The sequence below is a fragment of the Castor canadensis genome, chromosome 19, assembly GCF_047511655.1.
Source record: "Castor canadensis chromosome 19, mCasCan1.hap1v2, whole genome shotgun sequence".
NCBI lineage: Eukaryota > Metazoa > Chordata > Mammalia > Rodentia > Castoridae > Castor > Castor canadensis.
The window spans coordinates 40,565,363-40,590,655 of record NC_133404.1 but is presented as its reverse complement, the minus strand read 5'-3'; the positions used below and the strand labels follow the sequence as shown (position 1 = coordinate 40,590,655).

General features: G+C 44.0%; 1 long non-coding RNA gene across 2 annotated transcripts in view; it reads left to right on the top strand.

The window, feature by feature from the left end:
* Positions 1-25,293, top strand: part of LOC141419210 (uncharacterized) — a 59,339-nt gene that overhangs the window by 25,576 nt on the left and 8,470 nt on the right. For both annotated transcript variants that reach the window (XR_012443873.1, XR_012443872.1), the window contains exon 2: positions 2,036-2,107. This is a non-coding gene — a long non-coding RNA (uncharacterized lncRNA). The remainder of the gene's footprint in view (positions 1-2,035; positions 2,108-25,293) is intronic.

Below are 25,293 nucleotides of genomic sequence, written 5' to 3'. Positions count from 1 at the left end.
GCACAGATTAGTGGGCTCTAGAGGGGAGTACAGGAGGGATGCTCCGGGGCCTGCTCCAAGTCCCTGCTGTACCACACATAGTAGGCCCTCATGAAATAGTTGTTGGATTGAACTAAATCTGATTGTTATTCCTAAGAAATATCGTCAGAACGTAATCTCTTTGAAGACCACTTTTGGAATCTCTGTTACCAAGAAAAAAGCAAAAGAGGAGGGTGGGTGGCATTTCAAGAGTTATCTGCCGGTGTGGTTCATTGCCCTCTGATCCCGCCCTTTTCCTACAGTGCTTCCTGCCTGTCTTGCTCTCCTGGGGAAAGGATGAGGATGGAGAGCCCACCATCACAGACAGGAGCTGGGAGCAGAGCAAAGATCAGTGCCCTTGTTGCTGCTGGAGCCGGCAAGGTGGAGGCCAGACGAGCTGGAGCTGAATGCAATTTTTGTCAGAGTTCCCTTCCCGTCTATGAATGCAAATCCTGAATTACAAGCCATCCGGATGACAAGCTGACATTTTAGCTCCAAACATTCTCCTATAATTAGCAGAATCTAATGCAATACAGGGAACGGCTCCATTTTACACACACATTATCGCAATGCTTTTAAATAAGATAATTGATTATGCCTCTGCATAAGAAAGTGAAATATTCCATGTAATTAAAACCAGCATTCCGATCTTGGCTCCCTGACAGGTGATCCACGTGTCAATTTATAAACCTTTAAAGTAGTGCTTACACCCACATTCTACTTTTTAAAGTTTGTGTTAAAAAAAAAACTTTAGAAAATTTGGTTTTTAGCTTTGGGTCTGGAATTCAGATTGGGAATGACTACTGGATTTTGGATTTTCTGGATTCCGCCCCTGCTCCCTGACCCTGTCACAAATTGTCTATGTTCCCCTACTGCATCTTCCTATAGGAGGTGGGGAAACTAAGGCACAGGGAAGTGGTAGCAATTCTTTGAACCAGCCTTGACTCAGTCTTCAATCTCAGAGCTCTGGTGATTAGATTTTGATCTGAGTTCTTTTGTTGAAAGTGGAAAAATGTGTGGTCTGGTGGACAGAAGACAGAGCTGGGATTTGGAAATTCTGGATTCCAGTCTCAGTTTTGAAATCAGTTCACTTCCTTGAGACTCAGTTTCTATTTCATATTGGGGACAACATTAGATTGAGTATATGAAGTGAGAAATCCAGTAGATAGACTCTTGAGGGGTCTGGGTAGGAGAGGGCTGGGTCAGGAGATTGCTTGAATAGAGAAAAGTCAGATATGGCTGTGAAAATCTCAGTGTCCTTGCAATGTGGTGGGGTCCCTAATGCTGCCCATCACTCCTGATCCAACCTTTACCTTCTGGAAATCGAGTGGTGGGAAGGAGATGGGACTGTGTGGTATTAGTAGGAAGGCTAGTTGGAAATGTGGGGGCAGCTCTCTGCCTTGCTAGAACCTGGATATGATGCCAAGACATCCCAAATGGTATTGCCTTTCCTGCATGATCCCACCCACTCTGTCACTCTCCAAGGAGTTAGTTGTGGGACAGCTGATGGGTGTTGGATGAATGCATTGAAGCTAGGAGACTGAATAATTCCAATTATTTATTTCTAATGAGACAAACTAATGACTTCATCCTTATTCTCATGAACCTTTACGGCTTTATCCCATAACCATACTCACCCGATCCTAGCTCCCTACAGCAATGTTAACACATTCCTTTGTGGAGGAAAAACTCTTCCTAGTGCTGTCCTGTTTGTGCCTGTGTAGTGATCTATTCCTACCATAACAAAATGCCACAGACTTAGCGGTTTAAAACAAATTTATATTACATTTCTAGAGGTCATAAGTCTGAAATGGATCTAACTGAGCTGAAATCAAGGTTTTATCAGAGCCCGCATTCCTTCTGGGACTCTTGGGGAAGACAACTTCCTTATCTCGGCATTCCTTGGCTTTTGATCTCTTCTACAAAGATGATCATAGCTATAAAACCAGAAATGGCTGAGTCTGTCTCATGATGCCGTAGGTCTGATTTGGACTCTTTTGTCCCTCTCTTCATTTAGGGACGCTTGTGATTACACTGAATTTACCAGGATAATCTGGAACTCTTCCTCCATCTCAAAACTCATAAAACAGTAAGTCCATTTTGCCATGGAAGGTAACATAATGACAGATTCCAAAGATTAGGATGTGGGCATCATTGGGGGACCATTTTTATGCCTGTCACAATACCCTACCTCTAAGAATAATTGAAGCATTATCTATTGCTTCTTAATAAATTTCCCCCAAATTTAATGGCTTCAACAACACACATGCTATCTCACAATATCTGTTGTTGAGCAATCCAGGTTCGTCTGGCTCTCACAAGGCTGTCACCAAGGTCAATTGGAGCTGTCATCACTCCAAGCCTTGATAAGGGAGGATTTGCTCCCAAGTTCACCCACATGTCTGTTGGCAGCCCTCAGGTCATTGTTGGCCATTGCTAGAGACACCTGCTTCTTGCCACATAGATGACTCATTTTTGCAGGTCACATCATGGCAGGTGGCTTCCAGGGCACTCAAGATGGAAGTTGTAGTGTTTCTATAACTCAGTACTGGAAGTGACATCCCATCATCTCTGCCATGTTCTGTTTGTTAGAAGTGGGTCACTAGATCCAGCCTACATTCAAGGAGAGGGAGTTACACAGGATGTAATTTGAATCAAATCAAGTGATTCTAACTTGTATCAAAGTTCAAGAAACTTTGATCTAAAGAATTTTCTGATGTCTAAAAGAAGGAGTTGAGGACACTGTGGAATAGTTTGAAGTCTGGATCTTACAGAGGATGATGATGGTGGTGATGATGAAGATGACAATAAATTGTTTATGTGAGTTCTTACTACTTGGCAAACACTGTGCTAAGTTACTTATCTCCAGAGCCTCAGCTTTGTCATCTGCAAAAGAAAGAAAACATTTACAAAGGGGGGTTAGATGATGGGGGCCAAAACACAGCTACACAGAAGGAATAAGTTTTGGAGCTCTATAGCACAGATGGATGACTGCAATTCATGATAACTTGTTATATGACTTATGAAGATCAAGGAGAGAAGAGCTTGATAAGGAGAGAGAAAGGCTAATTATCTTGATTTGATCCGTGCACAATGACCCCATGCATGTATTGAAATATCACAGGGAAGCCCATTAATATGTGTAATTAACATATGTTAATTTAACAAGTTTTAAAAACAAAGAAAATAGTATCATTCCAACAGGGGGATTATTGTGAGGTCTAAATGATTTAAGTATGTAAAATATCCAGGGCAATTGTGCCAGAGGCCTCATTTGCATCGTACTTTCTTGTCCTGACCATCCCTGAGCTCCTTTTGGAAACTGAGATAACTACAGAGCATCAGGACACACTCGTTCCGCTGTCCTCAGGCTTCACAGGCTGAGTGAACTCAAAGGTGCTTCTGAAGGACATTGTGCAGTGACCACAGTCCTGATGGGCTGCCCAGGGGGCCATTATACAGGCCTGGGCTGGGGTGAGGTTGTCTGTGTGGTGCACCCAAGTCTTCCGTTAAAAAGCTTAGACCAGCAGCTTAAGCCAAAAGCAGTGACTTTGAGCTATTTTTATCTCCGCGTGACAGAATGGATCCATCGCTCTTCTTGGGTGAGCAGTCTATTCTAGACATGGCTGTCCCTCTAAGGCCTCATCCATTTCTTGTCACTGATGACTGAGCTCTGTGGACAGTTATTACCAGAATTCTCTCACCATTGAGGCACTTCTAGCCCTACCTGGCAGCCTGGCCTGTGGCTATGGTGGGTGTGATTTTTTTCTTCGCTATTTTGCCATTAGTAGGGAAACTGAGGCAGAGTAGATAAGAGTCTTATCTGTTTAGTAATGGCATGAGCTTTGACTATAATTGAGAAGATTCAAGCCTCTTGACAGCTCTGACCCAATGAAGGTTCTTATGAATTATTTCATTGTGTGTGTGTGTGTGTGTGTGTGTGTGTGTGTGTGTGTGGTTTCTGCCAGAAGCTGATGAGGCTAGCAATTGATGACAAGAGAAAAGAAATTCTAAAGTTCTACTTCTTAAGGGGCTGAGTTCAAGGTTCAAAAGAATTTTGCAATATTGAACTTAGGGTCAGAAAGAAACCCTCGCTGTGTTATTTAAGGCAAGTTAGTTAATTTAACCTCTCTCCCTTCTTATTTGTGACATGCTCATAGCAGTCAGCAAAGGCTTGTGCTGCAGTAACAAACAACCCCAGATCTCAGTGGCTTGTAACATCAAAGATTTATTTATTTTTGGTTTTGATACTGGGTTTTGAACTCGGGGCCTTGTGCCTGCTAGGCAAGTACATTGTCACTAGGGTCTCACCCCCAGCTCTTTTTACTTTAGTTACTTTTCAGATAGGGTCTCATGCTTTTGCTTGGATCTGACCTCAGACTGTAATCCTCCTCCTTCTGCTCTAGTGTAGTTGGAGTTACAGGACATGTACCACCATGCCCAGCTTGTTTTGTTGTTGTTGTTTGTTTTTTTAGTGGGACTGGGATTTGAACTCAGGGTTTCACAGCTTCACACTTGCAAAGTAGGTGCTTTACTGCATCAGCCATATCTCCAGTCTACTTTTGCTCTGATTATTTTGGAGATGGAATCTCATGAAGTATTTGCCCAGGCTGGCCTCAAACCACAATCCTCCTGATCTCAGCTTTCCAAATGTTAGGGTTACAGGTGTGAGCCATTGGTGCCTGACCCCACCTTGTTTTTGAGATAGGGTCTCACTATTTTTTTTTGCCTGGTTTGGGCTTGAACTGTTATCCTCGAATCTCTACCTCCTGCTTAGCTGGGATTACAGGCTTACACAACAACACCTGGCTCTCAAAGATTTATTTCTAATTTATTTTTCAGTCCATACTAAATCCACTGAGGGCTCTGCTACATGTTGTCTTCATTCTAGGAGTCAGGATGACAGAATAGTCAACATCAGGAATGTTGCCTGTTTCTGTGGCAGTGGCACAGGGAGAATGAAGTTCAAAAGTACATTGGCTCTTACAGTTTTCACTTGGAAATTAAGAAACACACATCATTCAATTTAAATTTAATTGGTCACATGGCCACCTTTAACCCAGGGTGCAGGGAAGAGCAATTTTACAGTGTGCCCAGCAAGAGGGAGAACTGGAAATATTTGGTGAATAGCACTTCAGGCTATCACAGTTTTTCTTATACCAACTTCCTCATGGGGTTATTCTAAGGATGAAAGGAGATGATGGATGAAAAGCCACTTAGCAAATCACAGTCACAAGTAAAGCATTGTTTAGTTAATGTTTCAGGGCATTCATTTTGGGACAAACACTGTGCTGCATATTTTGTAAGAGCAGAGCACCTCAGACTGCATTCTGGAAGGGCACAGCTTGCCTGGTTTCACTTCTTCTTGGTACTGGAGTCCCCAGGTTTGTGCATGTGACAGGAGGTCTTCTTCACTTGGAGACTTTTGGAGGCTGCCCAAAGTTTTTTGGGGGAAGGGCTCACTCTTGTGTCAGTAGACCAGTACTCCAACAACCAGAGACAATGTGAGGGGGATCCTGATGTCTGGGCTCTCTGTGTCCTCTTCCCTAAGGGGCAGTTGAAGCTCCTAAATTCCATGGATTTGAGGTGGTTGGAGTCTGGTTTGGGTTTTCTTCCATGTGCCTTTTGGTATTCACATTCTCAGAGATGCTTGCTTCAGGCTGTGAGCTCTTTGGAGTAGCAAGCCTTTGTAATAAGGAGGGTCTTGTGATATTTCCTGCCCACCTCAGGGGCTTCTTGGGCAGGTAAGAAAGTCCTTTGGGATCAGCAGTACTTTGTTGGTGACTGTACTCCCATGCTCTCTGACCTTTGACATTTGGGGTTTTAAGCACCCCCCTTCTTTTGATGGGAAGGTTCCTTGCTTGAAGTTCAAATAAAAAGAGATCCCTATGTCCTTAACGTTGTGTATGGGCTGAGAGAAACCCCTCTGGCTACAGTACCTCAGAACTTAGTCTCTGTTCTCATCTTGCAAATGCATGGTCTCATGTCGCTGTACTAATCTGGTGACAGGTAACACTGTTGTCTCCACTTTACAAAGGAGGAGACTGGGGCTCAAGTACCTTAACTGCCTTGGTCCCGCCAAGCAGCAAGTGGCCCAGATGTAAATGCTGTCCTTAAATCCCAAGCCTATGGCCCCTTCCATTCCACAGCTCTCCTTCCTAGCTGTGTTTACTTCTTTGATGATGGAAGAGGGTCCTGACATCAGAGTATGTTAGAGGCAATCTGGCCCAACGTTCTCATTTGACAGGGATTTATAGACAGGTCACAGCTGTCCAAAGCCTCACTCACTCCTATGATTTTCAACTGTACCCAAACCACAGTGATGCTTTCCTTTGTTTATTTCTGTCCACTCCTTTGTCCCACTCAAAAGCATCTCATCCTTATTTTGTAACACCACCCTCTAGAACACCACCTGACCATCTTTTCTCTCCCAGGTTAGGTTTGGTGCCTTCTCTTAAATGGAATGCCATCTATAGACTTCTAGATGATAGGATATACCCATTGTATTACCATAGCTGGTTTACTCACCAGTAAAATGGACTTATCAATAGGATGGACCTCTCCCTGATGACAGAAATAACATTTGTTCTGCTTGCAGCTCTGACTTTTAGCTGACACTTAAAGGCACTTGGAAACTGTTCCTGGATGAAAGGAAGTGAGGAAGAAAGACAGGAAGTATGGAGGGAAAGAAGGAAGGAGGAAAGAAGAGCTCTCAGTGTAGCTTTCCACGTGGGCAGGACAGGGACACCTCCTAAGAAGTTCTCCCTTGTTGTGGGAGCGGGAAAGTCTCTCTGCTCAGTTTGTGGGGGCATGGCCCTTGCCTTCTGAGCTGTTCTTATTCTTGCCAGCCCCCGGAAGAGGGAAAGGAGTGGGGGGGAGGGAATAGAGGAGGTTGCATTGCTCCAAGGCAGGGAAGAGCACTTAAAAAATGTCACTTAAAATCCCTGAAAGAATAAGCTGTAAAAACAACCACACACTCTCTGCTGGGTGACGCAAATCAAAGAGAAATGCGAGGCAATTAGTCACTGGTTCTGAGTAGGAGGCAGGTAGTGGGGGAGGGAGGCAGAACCCCGAGAATGGTGAAGGGCTGGGAGAGCAGGGGGGCGCCTCCCTCACAAACTCTGCATCATCTGTGATGATTCCCCCGTTGCTTTGGGGGAATGTTATTTCTTTTCTTTCTGTGCAGGCCAGAGCCCCTCCTTGTTGTTCCTCTTTCTCTCCCACGAGGTAAGGTGGCATCTTCCATCTTTGCCAGCACAGTCTGGTTCTTAGGTCTAGAGTAGGAGAAATGGGTCCAGGTCTCTGACTAGGGTTCGGGAAAAGGCTGGGAGACTAGAGGGATCATGAGTGTTTAAAGGGGAGATTCTCAAGCCTGGGGCCTCCCTGTTGCTTCCAGTCCCCCACCTTCCTGCCCACTTTGGTCCAAAAGGAATGTCTGCTCTGCTCAGAACTTTCGGGTGCAATACATTCATGCCTCCACCTATTAAGCCTTTATTAAGCATCTGTTGTATGCCAGGGCTGACTCTCACAGAGCTACAGCTTAGGTCAAGAGGATGCACAGGTCAGTAAGTAAATAGGATGTTGAGTGGCAGGGAGAAAGCTAGTGGCTTCGCACTTCCCCACATCCAAGAGATTGCCCACTGCCCTCTATGGGTCTGAGGGCAGTGGATCTCCTTCCTTTCCTGGGTGTGTTGGTGGTCCATGGTGTGAGGAAGTGTGGGATTACATGAACCTCCACACTACAAGGGCACTGGACTTTCTGGTGAGAGAGGTAGGGAGGTAGATGCAGGTAGGGAGGGCCCTTCGGTTGGTGTCAGGGGCCAGGGTCATTCTGGGCCTTAACCAGTGCTATTCACAGAGTGGCCCCACATCACCACCAGCAGCAGCCCATGGGAGCTTAGACATGCAAGTAATGGGCTCCACATTGGCTCCACATAGGAATCTGTTTTTGACTAAAATTCCAGATGATTTCATTGTGGATGGAAATTTGAGATGCTCTGTCTCAAGAACTAGGTGAAATCCCAGCTCTAGTCCTGTGGGAAGGATGAGGTAAATCTAGTCCCCTTCCTTAATTTTATAAATTTTATAAATTTCCAAGGCTTTCCTAGTCAATGATGATCTTGATTGGATGATTCCCACTAAGAGGTTAATAATCCCTGTTCTCTACATGGATATTCCTGCTAGTTATATGGTTAATAATCCCTGTTGTCTATATGGGCCTTTGTTTTCATATTGCTTACTACCCTGGAAAGGGGCAAAGGCTCCTCTTGACCCACAGTTTTTGCACTGTCACACCTCTCAAACACAGCTCCCATGAGGCAGTGTGCATAATAGAGTCCCCTTGTGATCTGAAGACATCGAGAGGAGAAATACTGTAGCACTTACAATGGAGAATTTCCCTTCCTTCCCCTCCACCATTTCTCACAACTCAAGTCCCCAGTGATGTCTCTAGCTTTCTCTCTCCTTCCTCCTTTCTCTTTTCTGCACATTTCCATGCATTTAGTTTGTCAGGGAGCTTAATTCTCCAACCCAGCCCTCCAGGATCCCACACTGCACCTCCAAAACTCCGACAGCATGGTTTCTTCCCTATGAGGTTCTTTGGTGCTATCTGGTAAAATAATAGTTTTCTTTATATAATAATACTTTAGCAATAGGGCCTCTTCCTTATTCCTAAAGGGGCTTCTGCAGTTGTAGCCAACATGAGCCTATGCCTCCAGGCTGCAGTGTAGTGAGCTGCCCCTCCCACACCTGCATCCCCTTGACCTGGAAAGCTTCTCCTTGGCCTCCTTACTGACTTGGTTCACAGGTGGATGCTTCACTCCATCAGACGAATTCCTTATCAGTGTCGCCTTCCCTTGCTTCTTCCTTTGACAGTTGTTGGTCTCTCAAGACCTTTGCTCATTCTGCAAACTCTTTTCTTTCGTCTTTAGGATCCCTTGGTCCATGGGTGCTGGCTTCTTTTACCACCTCTAACCATTCCCCCTTTGCCTTTGCCTCCAAGAGTGGGCAACCAAACCCCTGGCTTTAAGGAAGAATGTTTCCTGATCCCAGCCAGGCCTTGATAACTACCTAAGCGATGGCCTCTTACTCCCCCTCAGGCTTATTATGTACATTTTACCTATTTTTCAAACCATGGATTCGACCGATGCTATTTAGGCCTTCAGGGTAAAAAGCCCATTGCTTTTGCACCATTGTGAAGCTGAAAAATCATTAATTGAGTCATCAGAAGTTGGGGACTGATTGTGTAGCAACTTGTGATTGCTGTCATCATCATTGTCATTGTCACCTTCATCATCCTATCAGCATCTTATTCCCCATCCCCTCCATTGCTCAGCAGCAGGAAAGCAGTAGGGGTCCTGAACATAGCCCTGTTTTTGAGTCTACCAGGTGTGCTGGGGCAGAGGAGGCTCCCAGAGCTTCCTGCATGTCTTGGTCCTAGCTTCCAGGCTCAGGGGGTCCCTAGCCCTGGTTTGAAGCATGTCCTGGACGTAGAAGGAGACCAGCTCTGTCTGTCTCCCCCAGTCTTGCCCAGTGTATCTGTGGATCTGGTTGGAGTGGTACTCCTGGACGCACAGGATGATGCTAGGATAAGTTTCTTCTGGGAACTTTGCAGCTTCCTCGTGTTCTTCCTAAGTCTTTGGGACATAGCACGCATTCCAGTTAAAGATGAGTTAATGACATGGCTTCTGATATAGTTTGCCTGATAATAATGGAACGAGATATTAATCAGGAGAGCGATGGAGATGCTCACCACTGTCCTCCAGCTAAGGGAAGGAAGGATTCTTTTGGACTCCAGGATTGTGGATGGAGTGAGGTGAGGGCACTATTGCAAGAACACGACTTGAGTTCTCCAGAGTTTGCAGGCGTAGGGCTGAGACTGATGTTGGCCTGAAAGTGTCTAAAAGCTGTAGCTGAATGAAGCCACTTTTCTCACAAGAGCATGGAGAAAGGGTCAGGTGAGGGGCTTACCTTTCCAGATTCCAGTTGAATTTTTCTGTACTTGTCAGGTGCTGGGATTGGAGCCATGTGGAAAGGGCCCCATGCAAGATGACTTCCCAATAAAACAGAAACTGTGTGTGTTGTGCCACTGAACATGGGCTCTGGAAGGAGAGGTGAGGCACCATCTGGGAGGACTCCCCTGCTTGGGGGGAGGCTGTGCAGAGAGAAGTACCAAGTGAGGAGTGCAGGGCTCTCAAACCTCCCTTCCCCCAGTCAATGGGCACTAGTGACAGATGGCAGCAGTGCCAGCCAGTGAGAACTTTTGTGACCCTTGTTCTCCCTTGGTCCCCAGCTCCCTATCCTGTTCCTAGATGAATAGGGAACAGCGAGTGACTGGGGCCAAGGGTGAGGCCAGGAGCATGGAGAACCTTACTTTCTTCTTTCCCCAGTGCAGTTCCTCCTGGGGAGGGGGAGATCCAGCTCAAAGGAGACTCAAGATTTTCTATCAGACACTACCAGATTTCCACTACATACAAAACTGTTAATGTTTGCAAATAGCCAGAGAATATACGTATATTTCACTCAATGTGTCATGGGCAGAGAAAGGAAGTCATGTTGAGAATAAAAACAGAAGCAAAGGTGTTGGTGTTTGCAAGCCAGCAGGCTTGTCCAATGAGCTGACTGCACCATAGTTATACAGTAACACAGCCTCAGATCATTGACTCCCATGGACAGAGCAGTGAGGCAGACGATTGTCTTATTGTTTCTCATTTGACTTGACTTCAGCTAGGCTTACATGGCATGCCAAGGTCACCCAGCTAGTAACCAGTGAATCTTTGTTCTTGGTTGGACTGGTACCAAAGTCTGGCATGAGCCACAGCTATCCACAGGAGAAGCAGAGGGAGTCACATGTTGAGTGACTTCCACTTTCTGACCTCAGGGGTGTCCTTTCTTTGTCACTTTGTAGTGTTTAGGGGAGATGAAGAAGAGGGTCTTGGGATAACAGCTGAGCTTGTCAGAAGAAAGAGACAGAGGAAGAGAAGGTCTTCGCTGACCTTCTCTGCATTTTGGCCTGTCTGCCAGGTGACTGTGTATACTATTTCCTTGAGGGCACCCTGCCATGGGGCAGGGAGTTTCTAGGGGACCTAGATTAAAGGCAAGTGTGTCAGTACCTATTGTGAGACATCGTGAAGAACACAGGCAGCCTGCTCTGGGCACTGGGACCAGCTTCTTCCTCTCCTGGAATCTACCCCCACACCTGCTTTCTCTCTCTTTCTCTCTCTCTTTCTCTCTCTCTCTCTCTCTTCTCTCTCTCTCTCTCTCTCTCTCTCTCTCTCTCTCTCTCTCTCTCTCTCACACACACACACACACACACACACACACACACACACACAGCCCTCCTGGTCTGTGTCCCTCAGAGCCTCCTCCCTGGACCTGCAAATGTGGAGGGGTGACGCAAAGACACAGAGCATCAGAGACTAGTCACTTCTGCAGAGATGGCAGGGGACAGCCAGCAGCATCACCTGCAGAGAGCTGGTACTGGGGGATGGGGAGGCCCATCAGTGGGTTTCTTCCTCTGGTCATCCTGGGGAGGCCTCTGCTGCTCTGCTTCATTCTCTAGGGTTCCTGTTAATTCTTCTGATCTCCTTCCAAATCATTCCTTTCCCACAGAAGATGAACTAACTAGAGTTGTGTTGATTGTCTGCAGAAAATAGCCTGACCCATTCAGCTCCCATCCTTAGAACTGCAGGGACATTTACACTCTGACCATCCCCACTCCCAAATTCCCCCCAAAGAGTTCTCAGGGGCCTCCGGGTTGTGGTCTAGGGGACAGCCTGCCTTACCTCTCCTCCTGCCTCCCTGTCTGTCCCCACAAGGTTGTGCATCCTTGACCTGGCCTCTTGTGGTCTTTTCTTGGGCATCACACCTCTCACTCATTTCCCTTCTCACTTCCCCTTTAACCTGTCTCCTACCCGGTATTAAATTTTCAGCAATTGCACATTGCTGCCAGCATCAAAGGCACGTGATGTGGTTGATCAAAGATTCAGGATTTAAACAAAACAAACAGCTTCTCTCTGTATTTCAAAAGTCGATGACACTCGTGCAGCTCTGTGTCTTCAGCACTGTGCCGTGCTGAAGCACGATCTATGGGTGGTTTATAGGGAGCAATCATTAGGTCAGGGCATTTAATGTCAGGACTTTTCTTTTTAAAATCGAGACTCATCTACCCTTCAGAGTGCTGCCATACGTACAGGACATCCAGAGAGCATGAGGTGAGGTGGGGACATTTCCCTCACAGAGAGCTTTACTCCCCATTTGAGGGGTCTCTGGTGATACACCTGTTCTGTCACCATCACTCAGTGCCCATACTGGCAAGAGCAGGGACTTTCAGGCCAGAAATGACTTTAAAGTCTAGTTCTGTCATTTCCTTTGTGCTCTTGGGTAAGTTACTTAACCATTCTGAATTTCAAGGACCCATCCGGAAGTAGGGTAGTGGAGTAGAAAGAGCAGAGTCTTTCTGCATGCTGGCTCTGCCACTTACATGTTGCATAGGGAAGTATGCCCTTGGGATCTTGGTTTCTGAATCTGAAAAATGAACACAAACCTACCTACTTCACACAGTTGTTTTAAAGATTAAATAAAAAGTAAAGCATCTCAAGTGCAAACTCTGTATATGTTAGGTGGTCAGAAACGTCACTTTTAAAACCCTTATTTTGAAGGAAATAAAGTCTTCTAGAGCAACTCCTTTCCCAGATTGTAAGTGGTGCCACCATCTTCCCCAAAACCCAGCAGTCCTTTGTGATTTGTATGTTTAAACACCATAGCCTTCCTCCAGCACCTAATTCAATAGCAAGTTCTACAGATTGATTTCTTAATACCTCTTTTTTTGTTTTTACATTTTTTAATTATTATATTATTGTTGTACTGGGGGTACCTTGTGAAATTTACAAAAATTTCTACAATAGGTCATCCACCCCTTTCCTCATTTCCTTTATCCCTCTTGCCCCAATCCTGGAATAGTTTCAACAGGTCTAATTTTTCCATTTTTAAATATAAGTACATTGTATTTCCACCACATTCACCCTCCTACATCTTTTCCTTTTATCCTCCCCCCTCCCACTTGAACCAACCCCCAGACAGGACCTGTTTTGCCTTCTTGTTCTCTGTTTTTGAAAAAAAAAGACATTTTTGTTTGTTTAAGATTCTACACAGGGGGTTTCCTTGTGACATTTCCATGTATACATGCATTATAACCCGGATTGGTTCATCCCCTCTATCTTTCTCCTTTCTACCTTAGTCCCCTTTTTATGGTGGTTTCAACAGGTTTAAAAATTCTGTATTCATTCTTGTATAAAAGTACATCAACCATATTCACCTTCTTAACTTCCTTGTTTTACCCTCCATCTCCTATTCACTCTACTTCTAGCCACCATCACCTCTCATTAGCAGTTTTAAGATATGGCACCAGGTTTTTTGACATTCCTTGCATGAAAGGGTGGGGTTAATGTTCTTTCCCCTTAAATATGGGTGGGCTGGGAATTCTGGGACCCATTGATTACGATGGAAGTGAAGCTTCTGCTTGGTTCTCCTAGAACACCTTTTTTGGTTGCTAACTGAGCTGCCATCTTGTAAGGAAGACCATGAGGGGCATGCATATGCATTCCAGGGAATAGTTCCAGCTAAGTCTTGCTTTGCCATCTCCTGCCATTTTGGACTTCCCTGTTGAGGTTCCAGACATCATGACCTCAGATGAGACATCTCCACAGGGCTCTTTCTGAATTCTTGAGCACAATAAAATGATTAATGCTTTAATTCCCCTAAATTTGAGGAAGTATGTTATGCATTGATAATCAGAAGATGCTCTTTGGCTGTAGCCATGTCTTTCTCACCTCTTTCCCTGCTTCTGCTAATACCTATTCTCCACACAGCCGCCTCAAGAATCTTTCAAAAGCACAAATCAGATAACATCACTTTGCCAGCTAAAACCTTTCCAAACATCTCACCTGCTAGGCCTACATGATCTGTTTCTCTGCTGCTAGGTGCATGCTGGTGGTGGGTCACTCTCATCTTCTACTGGAAGCTAGATGCTAACAGGACACGAAAAACCCATTACAGTTTATATCCAGATTCCCCATTCCAGGGGCCAGGCATCATCTCCAGTACCTATGTGGATATTTGTCACTCACTGTTGTCCTCCCTCTTCCAGGATGAACTCTGTCCCTCCAGCCCTGTAATGGCTTGGATCTTTTTTTTGGTTTTTTAGTTGGCTTTTTTTGTTTTTTGTTTTTGTTTTTTTGTGGTACTGGGGCTTGAACTGAGGGCCTACACCTTCAGCCCTTTTTTGTGATGGGTTTCTTCAAGATAGGGTCTCTCAAACTATTTGCCCAGGCTGGCTTTGAACCTCGATCCTCCCAATCTCTGCCTCTGAGTAGCTGGGATTACAGGGGTGAGCAACGGCACCTGGACCATCTTGGATCTTCAATGTCCCTCAAAGGCTCATGTGTTGAAGGCTCGGTCCCCAGCAGATGCACAGTACGCCAGGAGGCAGTGGAACCATAGGAGGTGGTCTTGGAGGAGGCAGGTCACTGGAGGTGGGCCTTTGCCGGCACACAATACCTTAGCCCTCCCTCTCTCTGCTTCCCAGCTGCCATGAGGTGAGCAACTTTGCCCCACCATGTGCTCCTACCGTGATGTTCTGCCTCACCACAGGTCCAGAAACAATGGAGCCAAGTGACCATCACCCGAAACTTCTGAAACAGGGAGCCAAAGTAAATCTTTCTCAAGGTGATTTTCTCAGGTGTTTTGTCACAGCTCTGGAAAGCTAACACAGGATCTTCCCCCCCCCCCCACTATCTACTTCTCCTCTTCTCTGCTTCAGCTCCTGATCTGGTCACCCAAGCCCTCTGCCCTCTTCACTGTCTAGCCTGGCCCTCTTGGCAGCAGTGCTTGTGGAAACAGCTCAGTATCAGAAGCAGGCAGGACTGCATTTGAATCCCGATTTACATCCAGTGCGCATTATCTGAAAGCAGGACTATCATTACCCCCACAGAGCCCTCCTTTAGTTGGGGACAAATGCCTGACAACTCCAGGACAGGTGCCCAGAGGATGCAGTCATGGGCGCATGTGGCCAGTGACTATTCTCCACAGATGCTCTGGGTTGGGGGAACACTCAGGCTGTCTCCTGATTCCTTCACTCCTCAGCCGAGGTCAGCAGTGGAAATTCCAGTCTAGAAACATCCCCTAATCTCCACTTCCTGTCTTTAAAGTGACAACTCATAGTAGTTTCTCCTTAGGGGTCGTGAGGATGTAAGGTGTTACAGATGACTCCGCAGACTCAACTCTGAGGGCTCTGTAAGCACAAAGCCTCAGCAGGCCGGAGAGGCTCTTCAGAGTCGGGTTGGCTCCCCACTGTCTCCCTAGCCGATGAGTGAGGAGGTAGTGACTGAGTATGCTGGAGAACACGATGCCCAGTGTGGAGGCTCCCGACTGTTGCCACGTGGCACTGGGGAGAGCTCCTGATGGCAACATGAAAAGCGTAATCCTACGTGGATATTTGAAAACTAGTCAAAATACCCCAAACCCTTTGCAGGTGTTTATGACCTTCCTGTACTTTTTAGTGATAACTTCTCTCTTGATTTCTGTCATTATGACATTGCCCTTTCTTTCTTTCAAATGAAGCCATATTTTAAAGACAATGTCATAATTTGTCATTTATGTGTTTGTAGTTAGACTTAATAGAAAGAAGCCTTAATACTCTAATGTGTAAAATGTAATTGTCTACTTAAGAGAGTTGGTTAAAAGACACTTGGAAGTGAGAACACTGGCAAAGAGGTCAGATATTAGATTTACATACCCAACTGACTTTTTGATAAAAATAGTAGATTTAGCACACTCATCTAAATTCACGTTGTTCTGAAACACAACTGAAACTATTGTAAAGGGTTTCTTTCTGCCATAACTCTGTAAGGTTGGGGAGAATGAGATTGGAGATAACATTTTGAGAGCTAGAAAGTTGGTGGACGAGTTGGGCAATGGTAGCTCACCTCTGTAATCCTAGCTACTTGGGAGGCTGAGAGCAGGAGGATCACAGTTCAAGGCCAGTACCAGCAAAAAATTCTTGAGACCCCACTTCAACCAACAGCTGGCCAATGTGGCATGTATCTGTCATCCCAGCTACAGCAGGAAACAGAAAATAGGAGGACCATGGTCCCAGCTGGCCTGGGCAAAAAGCAAGACCCTTTTCCCAAGATAACCAGAGCAAAAAGGGCTGAAGTCATGGCTCAAGTGGTAGAATGCCTTTCTAGCAAGTGTAAAACTCTGATTTCAAACCCCATTATTAAAAAAAAAAAAAAGAAAAGAAAAGAAAAAGGAAGGTTGATGGGCAAGTGGTAACTTGTGTAGCTGACTTGCAAAAGAAGAATCCTAAACCAGCAATGTAAAAAGTCAAGAACCAATCAAATTCACATTGCAGAATCCTCAGAAGCTCAGAGGTTGAAGCATCAGAAACTTTTGGGCCTGGAGGCAGAGAGGGAATAAAGAGAACAGGAGGAAATCTGTGTAGGAAGGAGTCTTGCTTAACGGTACCAAGCATCTGCTTGGGGAAATGCAGCATTTTGCAGATAGATAGTTGTGATGATTGCACAATATTGTAAATGTAATCCATGCCACTGAAATTTACACTTGAGTGGTTAAAGTGGCAGATTTAATGTTGTATATGTTTTACTACACAAAAAAAGTCATGCAGCAATTAGTCCCTTGTATCCCTTCCCTCATTCCTTGCTGCAGGGTAGGAAGTCCTTCCATCCTGGCCAAAATATGAGTGGTTTCTTTTCTGTAGAGAAAAAATTGAGGGTACCAGCTCCAGTTGAAGTCAGGAGTACATGGTGAAAAGAGAGAGACAGAATGACTGGATGCAAACTGAACACTTCATTTCCCAGGCATTCTCCTCTAATCCTTCCTCTCCATGAATCGCAGGACACAGACTTTGAACTTCCTGATAGGAGATTGGAAGAATAATCTCTGAGCAATCTGAGTATTCAGGGGGAAAGGCTTGAAGAAATTTAAATTGAGGTTCCCTAGCAAGTCCCTCAGTAGCCTCACTGGACAGTGTAGTTCACAAACGAGTCCCACCAATGGAATCTGGGCTTCCAATCAATGTTTTAGGCTCCTGTTCTTAACTATGAGCACCAGAGAGCTAAAGAAATACCTTAATGTGAAAGACTGTGTGATCCTGAAGGAAGTAGTAGGCAGACAGAAAAAGGCAACAATAAGGAAACAGATTTTGAGAGGAGAGGAAAATGTTAATAAAAAGGTTTATCATGAATATCCTTAGAAATATAAAAGGTGGTATTTCTTTTATGAAACAAGAACATGATGCTATCAAAAAAAATTCAGAGAATGAAGTACACCTTTAGAAATTAAAAACTATGACAGAAATAAAAAACTGTGTAGAAGTTTGAACAAGTTTCTCAGTATACTAAAAAGACAGGAAAAATGCAAAACAGGAGAGAAAAAGTTATGAAGAGTTTTGATGTAGGACTTTTAATATCGCAGTCATAAGGATTTCAGAAAAATAAAATGAAGAAAGTGAATAAGGGAAAACATTATCAATGAAATAATTCAGGAAAATACCCCATAACTAAGGGCATGGAAATAAACCAACACTAAAACGTCTTATTATGAAAATTTAGAATGATCTTATTGTATTAGTTTTCCATTGCTGTGTAGTAAGTTGCCACAGACCTAAATAGATTTAATTAATACCGTTCCCATGGGTCAGGGTGTGGACACAGTTCACCGGAGTCCTCTGCTTAGGACCTCAGAGGCTGCAATCCAGGCTGCTTCCCATTAGAACATAGGGTCTTTTTCCATGCTTACATGGTTGTTGGCAGAACTCAGTTCCTTGTGGATGTAGGACTGACGTGGTTTGAGTCACAAGAGTGACTATCCCTCACCTTTGCCTTAGAATGTAACCTAATCATCCTCCTGATTGATAGCTAGAAGCAGGTCCTAGTTTCTGTGTGCACTCAGATTACACAAGACTGATTGGAAGTCAGTTTAGAATTCTGCTTACTACCACTGTGGACCAAAAAAAGCTCTTAAAACTGTTCAGAGTGAAATAAATAGGTTCATACAAGTGGTTAGGGAGTGGAATGGTTCAGACTTCCCAATAGCTAGAAGATAATGAAGTGGTGCTATCAAAATTTTGAAGAGAAAGGATTTCCTACCTACAATTTTATATCCAGACAAACAACCTACTGGGTGTGGATGTAGAGTACAGACATCTTTGGAAACAAAAGATCTCAAATAGTCCCACACATTCTATATTAGAAAGCTACTGGAAACTTCTCAATGTAAATCAAAGGAGTAACTAACAAAAAGGAAACATCTGATCCAAGAAACAGAAAATAAGAAGAATCCCCAAATTTCCCAACTCTAAACAGGTCAGAAAAGGTTGGGGGTTGGGGGAAGAATTCATCAAGGTGAAATTGATGGGTGGCTGAGGTGAGCAAATGTGATGAAAGAAGATTTAGACAATTGGCAGGAAGCTTTTGGTTGAACATAAAAAAATCAAACAGTATAATAGATAGTTACTAACTCTAGGGATAGCAAAAACTTGTCTAGGAAAGGAAATGGAGTCATGGTTTAGTACCTGACTCATCTTTGAATAACTGTAAGTTCATTACAATGTAAATACTAAATGCTGATCCAATGAGAAGAGCAGAAAAATAAGATAATTTTGAAAGGATGGTGTTTTGGGTTGAATTGTGACCCCCACCCCAAAGATGTTGAAGTCCTACCCCTCAGTGTCTGTGGATGTGATCTTATTTGGAAATGGGTTCTTTATAGATGATCAAGTTAATATGAGGTCATTGGGATGGTCATCTAATCCCGTAAGACTGATTTCCTTGTGGAAAGGGGCTGGCTGGATGTGGAGACCAAGACACAATGAGAACAACATGATAAAGACTGGAATTGTGCTGCTGCCAGCCAGGGAATGCCAAAGATGTCTAGCAAACTAGTAGAAGCCAGGAGGGAGGCCTGGAGCAGACCCTTCCTCATGCTCTTGGAAGGAAGCCACCCTGTGGATACCTTGACCTCAGACTTCCAGCTCTCATACCACAAGAATAAATTTCTGCTGTTTAAGTCACCCAACTCATGGTATTTTGTTATAGCATCACTAAAAAATTAATACAGTGTGCTGATGGGGGGCAGAGAAAGGGAGAAGAGGCCAGCACTTGGTCTTCTTTAGTGGCAAGTTAACTGATAATTCCTACAAATCAAGAAGCAAGAAATAGCAGTGTTATCATGGTATTTAGAGCTACTGGGGTAAATACTAAATGTATCATCCAAAAGATCTCAAAGCTGTTGCCTCTGGGGCTGGGTAATGAGGTCGGGGAGGAGAATGGCTGGAACTTGGTGTTTGTCTTAGGAAGCGTTTGAACCACATGCCTCTTTATCACATGTGCATAGACTGATCAAAATAGAAACAAAAAATTCAATGTATCAGTAATGGTTAACTAGAAAATATAACACAGAAAAAAAAAAATCCCATGCACAAGGCAATAGAACCTGGGTAACCTGAAATAGGACACATGCCAAGTCTTCATGGAGAAAACCCTAATATTTCCCTGAAGGATAAAGGTCAGTAAAACCTGGCAGAACATGTGGTGGAGGAAATGACAGGGAACCATCAGGGTACATTTGAGGGAGGAACCATTCAATTAAGGGGGAAAGATTGCCTGATTCTGCTTCCGGGAGCCAGACTTCTGCTTCTGGAAGTAATGTGGATTCTGAGTGACAACCCAAGGAGTAGAGGTCTAAGGGGGGTGGGGAGACATTCCAGAAGGAGAGAAGAGAGAACAGCCTGACTCAGTGAATGTGTGCTTGGGGATCAGCAAACATTTACCATGAAGAAGAATGGACATGATGGAGCATGGTGGGAGATGAACCTGGGTGGTGAGGCAGACACCAGCCATGCATGCATGGGGAGATTTGCTTAATTTCATAGGAATGGGATCCTTCAAGGGTTTTCAAGCATCAGTGTAAAGGGGCTGGTGGAATGGCTCAAGTGGTAGAGTGTCTGCTTAGCAAGCATGAGGCCCTGAGTTCAAACCTCAGAACCATCAAATATCAGAGTGAGGCAGAAGTGATGTTTTTCTCATGGAGTGAGTACTCATCAGTGCACGATGTCAGGATGGACAGATAGTGCTACTGGCTTCAGTTCTTCAGGCAGGCTCACTCTAAGGACACCACAAAAAATTATCATTTGCTTAAAAACAAATTTCTTATAGTTTTGGAGACTGTGAAGTCCGACATCAAGGTGCCAGCAGATCTGTGGTCTGGTGAGGGGTCTCTTCTTGGTTTTCAGATGACCAATGTGTCCTCACATGGCAGAAAGCAGACAGGGCAAGCAAGTTCTCTCATGTCTCTTCCTGCAAGTGCACTAAGTCCATCATGCGGGCTTCACTCCTGAGATCTAATTACCTCCCAAAGGCCTTATCTCCAAATACCATCACATTGAGGCTTAGGAGTGTAATACATGAATTTTGGGGAGGCACAAGCGTTTTTTAAAATTAGAATATATTTGTTGTACAGGATTCATTGTGACAATTCCAAATAGGCTTATATTGTACATTGGTTAGATCACCCCCGTCCTCTCTTCCCCTCCACCCGCTCCCTACCCCCTTTAAAGCAATGGCAAAAGGTTTGTTTGTTCTATTTCATGTAAGTATATGAAGTCCATCCACCATATACCCTCACCTTAATCGCCTTCATTCCCCCTCCTCTCCCACTAGTACCCCCTCACTGTACCTATTTTACAGTCCTGTCTTTTGTTATTAATATTCAAGTTGATGTTCTAAGGGGTTTCTCAGTGTGTCTCCACTGTGAGTCTACTTTACATGGGTCCATTCAACCCCCTCCATTACTGTCCCTTAGCCTTTTTCCTTCCACCCCCCCATCCTTCAACAGATTTCAGTACACATACTTGTATCCTCTCCCTTCACTGATGTTATGTTTTATGATATAGTTGATGCTCTGTTATTCTCTTTTCCTTTCCCTCCTTCCCTGAGTTCCATAGAGTAGTTCCAACAATAGAAAACATGTCCTACATCTGAGTTTGTATATGATCATTCTTGTTTTTGTGTATATGTTTACCTTTGGATCTATCTTCCATTTATGAGAGAAAACATGTAGCTTTTGTGTTTCTTATCCTGGTTTACTTCACTTAACATGATGTCCTCCAATTGCATCCATTTGCCTTCAAACCACATGCCATTATTCCTTACGGCTGAGTAAAACTCCATTGTGTAGATAGACCACAATTTCTTAATCCATTCATCAGTTGTGGGGCACCTGGGTTGTTTCCAGAGCTTGGCTATTGTGAGCAGTGAGATGCACATTGGTGTACAGGGGTCTCTACTGTAACTTGTCTTTCGTTCCTTTGGGTAGATGCCTGGGAGCTTTGTCACTGGATCATATGGCAGGTCTATCTCTAGTTTTTTGAGGAATCTCCATACTGCTTTCCATAGTGGTTGTGCTAACTTGCATTCCCACCAGCAGTGTATGAGGGTTCCTGTTTTGTTACGTCCTCACCAGCATTTGTTGTTGTTATTGTCCTTGATTTTGGCCATTCTAACTGAGGGAGATGAAATCTAAGTGTTGTTTTGATTTGCATCTCTTTTATAACCAGGGAAGTTGAACACTTCTTCATGTATTTACTGGCCATTTGTACCTCTTCCTTTGAGAATTCCCTGTTTAATTCATGAGGCACAAATTTATAGTCTGTAGCACCCCGCCCCCCGCCCCCGTGCAATCCACCCAAGACCTGGTGGCCACTGATACAGGAGGTGGTGATGGAGTTATTAGCCCACCTGAAGAGGTGTATTTCAGGGAGGGTTTCTATCATCAACACCTCCAAGGGAGGAGGCCCAACCCAGGAGGCAGACTGTGCTGTCACTTGGAGCTCATACCACCTTCAGTTGTGCTTAAAAACTACACACTGAGTCTCCTTTCCAGCTAGGGGTGACATACAACTTGCCCTGGCCAAAGGGATATAAGTGGAAGTGGTAATAAGTATGGCTTCCAGGACGGTTTCTTTAAATGACTTGTTCTTTTTATTGCTGTGCCTGAATACAGATTTGATGGCTAGAGCTCAAGCAACAATATTGGCTCAAGAGGTAAACAGAGGTCATGTCTGGTGAAGCTACCAGGGAGAAAGCACCCGGCTTCTTCAGGATTCAGTAGATCAGAGCTGCTATATTTTCCCTGGACTACTAATGTCTTGATTTTTATTTTAGAGAAAAATACTATCTTTTTGAACCATTGTTAATTTTGGACTATTCTATTACTCATATCCAAACCTAATATTAGAAAACACAGCATTATAGCAGATAAATTTTACTGAGGTAAAATTTGACCTATTAAATAAAGACAGGGTTGTCTGCAAAGGAAGACTGTGACACAGGAAGTGTAGGAAAGACAAAAGCAGTTCAGGTGATTCTTAAGTGCATAGAATGAGAAAAAAAAAATCCAGATCAGTCATGAATAGACAGCCTTCTTACTTAAACCCAGCTAAACATTTCCTCATTTCTTTAGTGATAAGAAATGAAAAATTAACAGGAGAGCCTCGCTAAGCAGCATAGAAGTTCTACTTAAGACCAGCTTACATTCTTTGCCAGGCTATTCGTTTGTGAGTCCAGAGGGACCAAGGAGTTTTTCCACTTAATCTCTGAGTACTTTGAAACTTTAAAACCAGCAGATGCTGCTTCTTTATGCTAATAAATATTTTACAGGTCATCTCTTCTCCAAAGAGATCAGTTCAGCTTAGGGGGTAAATCGGTGGGGCAGGGTAAATCCCTCCTTTCCCCACCCCAATCAGTGAGTGCCTCTGTCATGAGGAGAGCTCACTGCCTCTCCCCTCCACTCAACAATGTGCAGAAGTGAAGGGCTTGAAACCTATGACCCTCCCTCGTTATCAACCAAGGTCCATCTCTATCTCATCACCCCCGCATCCCCACCTTCACTTGTGTTGCTCCTGTCATTACCCCTGTTTTTTCTTTCATGGCATTCACCCTTCTGTATTTTGGTTTGTTTACTGTCTATTCCTCTTTCTCCATCCCTTCATAGATTATAAATTCTTCAAAGACAGGGGCTAATTCTTTTTTAGTGGCTAATGTGTTCCCAGGAGCCAGCACAATGGCTGGCTCATCGTAGACACTGAATAACATAGGGGCTGGATGAGTGAACATTTCGGGGACAGCACTTTCACCATACTCTGCTTTTGGGTCCTTGAGCAGAGTCCCAGTTTTCTCCTGAATTTATATCTGGTTTATGGGCAGGGCTTGTAGGCCTCAGTCTGAAGTTTGTGTGTTTGTCCTTCTTCCTCCTCTCTTGCTGACTGTCACGGATGGTGCATGCAGAACAAGTTGCGTGCTAAGTACTTTGTCTTTTTGGAGTGAGTCACAGCACCCAAACAGCAGTTATCTTTTCCCCAGCACTTTTAAGCATTTATCTTTATTTTCAATTCCATCGCATTTGTGCATCTTTTATCTCAGCACTTTAAAACTTTCACACTCACTGGACACAACAGGATTAATAATATTTGGAAAATGGCTCAAAAAGAAGTAGAATCCAAGCAAGATTGCCACTTCCTAGCTGAGGACTCTATGGTCCATGCTGAAAGGACACTGCACTTTAGGTATCGCCACCTGCTGGTGGGAAGTCAAATTGACCCAATCTTGTTTTTAGCTTTGCTTTGTTTGTATCTCTGAAAGTTTGTCACTGACAAATTCAGAATTAGGGAATTAAAAAAAAAATCTGTAGTTAGTTGTATGTAGTTATGAATCCAGAGTATTCTTTTAATCTTTTTTCATAATATGAGTTCAAACTTTTTTTTTTTTTGGTGGTACTGGGTCTGAACCCAGGGTCTTGCGCTCGCAAGGAAAGTGCCCTATCACTTGAGCCACACCTGTTTTTGAGATAGGGTCTTATGTTTATGCCTGGGGACTGCCTGGACCATGATCTTCCTAATTATACTTTCCACGTAGATGGCATGGCAGATGGACACCACCTTGCCCAGCTTTTATTGGTTGAGATGGGGTCTTGCAAACTTTTTGCCTGGGTTGGCCTAGAGCCATGATCCTCCCAATTTCCACCTTCATGGTAGCCATGATTACAGGCATGAGCCACTGCTCCTAGTCTCAAACATTCTTATTTATTTGTGTTGAATCTCCAAGAGCTAATGACTTAAGAAAGGTTCTCCTGGTTATTGCTATGGTTCAGTTTGTGCCACCTTGTACTTTGTGAAGAGGGGACATCTATTCCCTCTAAAAAAAGAAAAATCTGATGAAATAAATTCAGGAACCTTACTCTGGCATATTCAGAATATGGGTTATCAACTAACAGTTCTGCTTAATTCATGTGTATTATCACCTAAAAAATTTTAACCTAGTGTTTCTCAAACTGGCTTGACCACAGAACCCTTTCCTTATGTAACACCTAATTTTACCATTTTCTTGGGGACAGGCTGAGATACATATTTATCTGGTAGCATACATATTTATTTTAGACTTAAAATTTTGTGTAAAAAGGGCCAAACAAACCAATGCTCATAGCACTCCTGCCAGAACCCTGACTTTGTAAAGCTTATTTCAGTCCTGGTGTGTGACACCTTTAACCAGCAGACAGACAACAGCATCTGCTTGACATTCTGGGAAGGGTCTTCATGCTGCTTACTTCAGGAATACCAAACACCTTTTCCCAGCAGGCAATGCATTGGCTGAGAAATTGTTGCATTTGGTAGAAGAGAAACACGAGAAAATTCCAGCAGCTACAGGAAGGTTGGAAATGCTTGTTTTATTTTTTGAGTAGGCTCATCTTGGCTTCTGCACGTCTTAATATGAGTAAGACAATTATTCACAGTGTGGGTGTGGCAGCTCGGGAGGACAATGATGGAAGTTCCAGTCCACAATTTTCTTTATTTAATGTGCATCTTACGGATCCAGATGATAAAAAATGTTCCCCTTTTCTGAGAGTTCAATCTGAGAAGACCCCCATGGCTGGGGAGTTGCTTAAATAGTAATCACCACACCAAAATTCTACAGTGTGCTTGGAGGAAGGGCAGGAAAGTGAGAGGTTGGGTAGGTGAGTTATAAAGAATTAGAAATTTTCCTGGCTGTTTGGAATTTAAAAACCAAGGACCTAAGCTCAGGAAAAAAAAACTGTGTGGGAATGATATGATATGATATGACATGGCATGTGTGTGCCCATGCTTGATGATTAGATGTTAATAACCTTGAGCAAGGTCAAGGTGTGAAACTCTCAGTGTCCAAC